The sequence below is a fragment of the Micropterus salmoides genome, unplaced genomic scaffold, assembly GCF_014851395.1.
Source record: "Micropterus salmoides isolate LMB-PRFRI ecotype aquatic unplaced genomic scaffold, ASM1485139v1 Ms_hic_scaffold_694, whole genome shotgun sequence".
Taxonomy (NCBI): Eukaryota; Metazoa; Chordata; class Actinopteri; order Centrarchiformes; family Centrarchidae; genus Micropterus; species Micropterus salmoides.
Genome location: NW_024044453.1, coordinates 71,845 through 79,163, shown reverse-complemented (window position 1 = coordinate 79,163; position 7,319 = coordinate 71,845). Strand labels below are relative to the sequence as shown.

General features: G+C 40.4%; 1 long non-coding RNA gene across 1 annotated transcript; it reads left to right on the top strand.

The window, feature by feature from the left end:
• Positions 1 to 4,795: 4,795 nt before the first annotated feature.
• Positions 4,796 to 6,372, top strand: LOC119891071. Its single transcript, XR_005442391.1, has 2 exons — positions 4,796 to 5,335; positions 5,677 to 6,372. It is a non-coding gene; the product is annotated as an uncharacterized LOC119891071 (long non-coding RNA).
• Positions 6,373 to 7,319: the final 947 nt, after the last annotated feature.

Genomic DNA, 7,319 nt, shown 5'->3' with positions numbered 1-7,319 from the left:
AACTTTTATTTACCAGACAGTTCAGTTTGCTCCACTGGACGAAAGAAAAGTCTCCAACTATATTGCATTGATACAGAATTATTCCAATGGAAAGTTTCCCGTGTACTTTAAACGAAAATTACAATTACAGTATGTGATAGCTGGCAACCATTCTTAGGTCCTGAAAGGCTGAGATTCCCCTTAGTATTGAGTCTAAAATTTCAATTAGTAGATGATGATTATTTGTTTCATAATTCATTTAAACAGATTTGCACATACTGACGCCTAGTTATCTTTCTAAACTCTTAGTTTCCTTATTTGTCACATTTTGTCTTTAGGTTAAATGTATCCATTCTTCAAAAATGGAGGCACGTTATCACATTGATGCAAAATGTCCTGTAAGCCTAGTATTGCCACAAACAGGAGAACATGAGATCATGACAGATGACCAGAACTCTGTCCAACTTTGGTGGATAACTTATCTTAGCATGGACATAAACAGGGGGAACCTACTGTCAGCAGCTGGATGAGGTTTGGTGCGTGGATGTCAAAAATGTATAGAAAGTCACATCATATACTCAAGCAAACCCAACCCAGCTGGCCACACGCCACATTGGGTCACAGCAAGTAGGCAGAACTGACACATGCTGCATGCCAACGTCCACTCCTGAGTTTGTATGTGTGTGTTTCTACCAGGCTTTTCAAGGTAACTCCAATTTCCCATCCTGCTGTGTTCTGGATTATCAACATCTTTGTCAGCAAGGAACCGAGACAATCCATACCATTGGGTGAGTTGTCTCTATAAACACTCATTCAAAAAGACTCATTGAGCCACTGTTTGCCCATCAGTCAGTCATACAAACATTCTGTTGAGCACCCCGAGTCCATTAAAGGTACACTACATGCTAAGGACTTACAGGTTTCTTGTGTGGATTGGACCAATAGATTTCCAGTTACGTCTCTTTGTCAATATATTTGCAATCGTTGAGGAGTGAGACGGTCTTCTTTAGTATTCACTAGGTTTATCGCAGGAGCAAGCGACAGCAAAGGCAAAAACTATGCCACAATGTGCATGTTTTCTATGCTACTAGTTTCAAGTATATATTTAGAATAAATGACAGTCTCATTAATAATTTGTTATTTTTCACACAATAAATCGTTTCAATTCTTTTGGTGTTATTGGAATACATAACACTTTACATAAATCTTCACACTAAACTGTTGCATTGGGCTGCAGGCAAAATTAAAATAAATGTTATTTAAATACTTTTACTCTTTTGTTTCACAAGCAAGATGCCAAATGGCTAAAGATAACCTTCAGATTCACAGCCAAGCAACAGAATACTGAATTGCCTGAATACATTAATGTATTGATCAAATACTTTATTATTGTTTCTATTATATTACATTTACCATGCGCGCGCACACACACACACACACACACACACACACACACACACAAACAAACAAACAAACAAACAAACAACAAACACACACACACTTACTGATGGTGACATGGACTTAGTTTCACATTTGAGAGAGGGCTGTCAGTGTATGTCAAGATCTGTCAGCATACAACAAACTAATAGGATGGATAGTTATTAGATGAGGAGCCTACCATCAAAACTAAAAACTATGAAGTTACTCTCTAAGGCACTTTTTTCATGGAGTGGTCAATTTTGAGACTTTGGTCTATTTTGCTTCCATGTCTTCTTTTACTCTAATGGAAATAAGAGGGGGGAGCGCATCAGAACTCCAAAGTCTCATCTTCCGACCTGATAGCCTATTTAGATTTTTCCCCCAATAAATATATTTGTTTGACAGGGAATCTGTTATAAATATACTGTATATTCATTTATTTAAAAAACAACAAAACAACAACAAAACAAGCATCCCAGAAAAAAGGATGTCTGTTTGATGTCTGTGTGCACGTGCCTGTTTCCAGTACAAGATATTCCAAAGACCTATCCTTAGGCATCTTATGAGCTTTTCCTCCAGCTCCAGGGTTCTTAAGAGTCTGTCAAATTCTGGTGTGTATGTCAGTTTCCTGCGTTTTCCCTGATTACACAATTGTGAATTTTTAATATTTGAAAAAATACAATTACCCTGGTCAGTAAAACTGTTGAAAATATTTTCTTTTTGCTTTTGTCAGTTAAATAAAGATTCATGTGAATTTACACATCCCAGATTTTGATATTGATTGCAATTTGGGAAAAATCCTAACTTTTATTGAAAAGGAGTTTGTATGTATGTATAGAACATCCATCAATAATAATTAATATTTCACTCACTGGTAGAAGTGCAAATATTGGCAGTTCCTCAGTGCTGCTCTCAGTAGATTCACAACACTAAGCATGTCCATAAATGACAAGAATTAACTTAAGTGCTTAATATAATTACTATATTTCATATATTATATTCAATTAGGTACTACACATAACAGATATTGTTGTTCATATATAGATGATTGTAAAGTGACAAGAGACAAAACATTGTTCAAAGTGTTGTGCCATTAAAATGTGTTTGTTTTGCTCACTGGGTCTGGCTCCTCTTTACATTTAAAAAAAATGCCCTCCGTCTGGACTGCAGCCTCTACAGTAACTTACAAAAACAATGTAATTCGAGGTACAATTCCAAAGGAATGATGTTATATTTATATTGCAAATGAGGAATATTCTATTAAAAATGACAAATGTTGCCACTATCGAAAACCAAAACCTTCACCTTATCTAAAACAATGCTCCAGAGATTTTAATAAATTAACTTAATGGGAAACGAAATAAAATATAACCACTCTGCCTTGTAAAAAACAGTGAACTTTCTTAATTGCTGAAAGAGTAGCTGTGTTATGTGGAGACGAGGAAAAAAAGACCGTCACAAAATTAACTTTTTTAATGGTTGAAAGAGTAGCTGTGTCATGTGGAGACGGGGAAAAAGATGCGAGCTCCCGTCAGACTCGGGAGGAGAATTCTGATAATCCACAAGGCAGCCTTCTCACTAATTCAGAAGTTTACAGCAGCAGGGTATTTTCCAATGTTTGAATAGTAATGAGTGAAGAGAATCCATACAAGTCTTTTCATACAATATTTATCCAACATATAGAGCACATAGATGATTTCAAAGGCATTTAATGTACAATCTCACCTTCACCATGGATGCACTAGTGGGTAAGGAGTGACATCTTGTACTCAATCCTGAGTGAGACAGGAAGCCAGTAAATTCAGAAAATTCTAAAAGGTTTAGAAACTTCGAGCACCACTGTATAGCATACATCCATGGCAATAATTAACGTCATGTACAATATCAGCCAGAACATTATTCTTTAAATTAATTATTATTCCAGCTCTCGTGGCTGTGCTGTGTTGCTTATTTAGTGTGTGTGATTGTTTCTTGTTTTCATTTTTCTCTTAGTTGTCTTACTATGTCGGCTGTTTATTGCTGCTGTTCGGCTGGTTGTCTTTTACTATTATTATTATTTGTATTGTTTGTTTTTGTTTGTTTGTTTGTTTGTTTGTTTGTTGTTTTTCTCCTCCCCAAGCCCCCCTCTCTGTTCTATTGCAGGTTTCGTTGCTTTCTGCAATTGGTGTTTCCCACAGCTTTTCCCTGTTGTCCCCACCTTCCATCCCCCTTCCCCCCTTCTCTTACAGGAAATAGCTGTCAAAAATGAGTTTGATGGAATGTCTTGTATATTTCTCTCTCTCATTTCCTTATTTTTTGACATTTAGCATCACTTACAATGGGGGGGGTCTGTGTTCCCAATTGTCAGGACAAATGTCAAAAAGCTTCCCAAATGTCAAATGTCACTTTGGAGGGTACCTCAAAGACAGCTGGGGGCCCCTCTACTGTTCCTGGAGCCCCCCTCATTATTGAGAGTCTGTCCTGGTGTATGTGGATACTGGTGATGGTTCCTGGGGGGCCCAGGACCACAAGGTCCAGTCTGACAAATGGGAACATAGACCCCCCATTGAAAGTGATGCCAAATGTCAAAAAATGCTCATTTCCTTATTTTTTGACATTTAGCATCACTTACAATGGGGGGGTCTGTGTTCCCAATTGTCTGGACAAATGTCAAAAAGCTTCCCAAATGTCAAAAACCCACCTTGTCGGTACCTGAACCACAGCTGGGGGCCCCTCTACTGTTCCTGGAGGTCCCCCTCCGTAATGAGAGCCTGTCCTAGGAGTTTTGGGGAGACTTCTGTAATCCTGGTCATGGTTGATGGAGGCCCCCAAAAACACAAGTCCAAATGTTGAGTGAAATGTCAGAAACTTTTCAATTATTCAGGCACCCAAAGCTAACTTAAAATAAATCATTTGACCCATGCGAGTAAACAACTATGTAATTTATTTTCAAAACACACAAACAGCAAACAAAAGGAACTACATGCAGAAAGTAGTAAACAAGGGGCAGTGTAGGTGGGCCTTCGGCTCCGTCGTCTTCCTTCTCCGATTCCAAGCCTGCGGCCTTCCTCTGCCGCATCTCCTCAAGCTCCTGCTCCAGGCTGGAACCTTCAGATTCCTGGTACGGGACCTCACCTTCTTCCTCTGAACTGGAGTCGGTGGATTCCTTCCTGGCTCTCTTTCTGGAGGAGGTGCGGTGAGTGGGGCCTGTGGAGGTGGAGGCTGGGCATTCAGCAGCAGGGGTGGCTGACATTGCCTCAAAATGAAGCCGCATTTCTTTGGCCTGTGTAACACAGATGAAATGATCTAGGTTTAAAAATAGGAAAAGCCTATAAAAATCTGAATGAGTGATTTTATTTTTGAAATGCAACTTTAGAGATTATCTAAGGATTTTAAAGGGTTAAAATTCAGTACCAGGGCAAAATAGACCGACAGGTTAGTTTGGCCAATCGGCTGACAGCAGGTAGGCCCGCCCACCTGCTCCCGCGTCTCTGGGAGCGAGCGAAAGTTTTTTTTCCCCGCTGCTGTGTGTGTGGAGAGACAGAAGTGCTGCTGTAGAGGGTGAAAACGGAGAAACCTGGAGAAAATACAGCTAAAAAACGAACTACACTGAGGCTAACTTCAACACTACAAACGTGGTAGTTAACTGCTGTGAGAGTTTAGTTGTAAGTTCAGTGTTTAGATATAGCGCTTGAGACGACTACTAGCAGCGTCGGTAGCTTTGATGTCCGTAGGATTTCCCGCGACGCGCAGTCTTTGCTGATTCAAGAGCGAGGTAATTCATTTAAAACTGCTTTTGTTCATTCTTTATCACCTTACTGTGAAAGCTAATTTATTTTGCACTGAGAGAAAGTACTGAAAGTCGCATACGGTCTCGTATGTTTCGGTTTTAGAAGACCTTGTGGCTTTACTGGGCGCCGCCATTTTGGGTGTGTGTCCAGCCGCTCTGGTGAAATCGGTGAGAATGTTCACTTACTTTGCACCTTAAATTATTTATGTGCACTTAGTGAATATGAAGCTACAGTTTTAGTTGAACAAGCTGGTTTACTGTGTTGTTTAATGTGTAAACTCAGCTTACTTTATTTTGCACTTGCATCAAAACTTTAATTGTTCTAATGTGCAGCTTATCTGGTTGTGTGCAGCCAAGTTATTTATGTTTATATGCTGAATTTTGAGAGAGAGGCACAGAAAGTAAACACCCACAGTATGTATGTCATTGTGTATTGTGAATTTCATGTAGTGTATATTATTGCATGAGACTTAAGCAGTGAATATTTCTCTGACCCTGTCTGTTGACAGGTCAGGTTTTTTTGTGTGCGTGCTTCTTTTTCCATTGTCTGGATTGGATCTGCGGATGAAAATTGATGGCGAGCCGTCCCTCTTGAATGATCGTGGGAGCCATTCCCTCTTCAGGATCACTGGACCTGTCCCGCTACTACTGCACTTTGCGGTGTGGTAGGCCCCACTACAACACAAAACCCCTTCACTCACCTTCACACTCCTTCCCCACACACATCCATACACCAACCCTATGGAACTCTGAACTCTGACTTACCTTCGACAAATCCATTTTTTGTTTGGACTTTGGACTCACTTAAACAAACTCACCTGTTCACACCTTGGGACTGAGAATTTGGAGCTGAGTAGTAGGAATCATTCCTGCAATTAAGGGTTACTGTTGTACTGTGTGAATTCTATTGGATTGTATTATTGAACTGGATCTGAACAAACGTGAATGTGGTGTTATTAACAGAAATTCAGGTTAAAGGGTGCACCCGGGAATTTAATTATAGAACTACTTCAAAGAGTGAAATACTCACTTTAAATTTGGAAAGCAAGCATTTCATGCTGATGTCATAGCCTGATTGTGATATCAATAATTGCCTTATTCATTGCTTGTTTTTTTATTGTACTTTTTCATTTTTGGTACCAACAAATATTTTTATTTTTATACATATCTTCAAATATAAGAAGCCGGCATTATCCTACATCTAATCCTTGGTCTCTGAGTCTCATTTTAAACACCTCACTTTTGCTCCAGCAGCCGAACCAACCGACTTAACCAACCAATCAGATCACGGCCCTACCCATAATCCTTCCTGTGTGCTACACCTGCTTTACGTCCAGATTGAGAGCGTAGAATCGGTCAGCAGTGGCAGTGTTGTGACACATGAAGGTGGCAATTCTTTTTTGGACCTCATCAGAGTGGTGGTTCTTTGCCTGGAGACAGCAGAGGAGAGGGAGAAAATGGACACGTGAGTGAAGGCAGCAGGTTGTTTGGATTGCAGAGTTGCTTGAATACGACTGAATGTAAAGAACTCACGTGTGCCGACACACCCGTCCTGATGTCGATGAAGTTGGGCTTTCCGGGGAGGCCCATCTCCCCCCACGCCGTCTGCATGTACCTGACCATGTTTTTTGCAGGCCCTTTACTGGCTGTAAAGAACACAAGGTTGTTTCGGGGGTGGCACCGCTCCCTCAGGTCCAGCCAGGTCTCCAGCCAGCCAAACTCTTCGGGGTGGAAAAATATTTGTGCCGCCCCAAAGTCCTTGTTCGTTTTGTGTTCGCTAACCTGTGGACACATTTACAAACAAGATTCTGTGAGTGACATTCTGACAAACAGAAACATTTCAGGCTGTCCAAACGAGCCCGATCCTCTTCTCAAAAGTATGCAGATTGTGAAAATATCAGAGAATGACCAATATTTGACAAACATTCATCAGTCAAAAACATCATACTTACACAAACCACAAAACCATCATCCCCGTCCTTGCTGTCTTTTCGAGCAGCCTGCACCTCCGCCACCTTCATGTTTGTAAGGACCCCCGGGCGGTGACCGTAGAGGCAGGCCACAAAGGCTGAAAAGTAGCCGTAAAATCTATACCGGAGCTGCTGGGTGTTGTCCTCATATTTATTTCACTTTTATTTCATATTTATTTCAC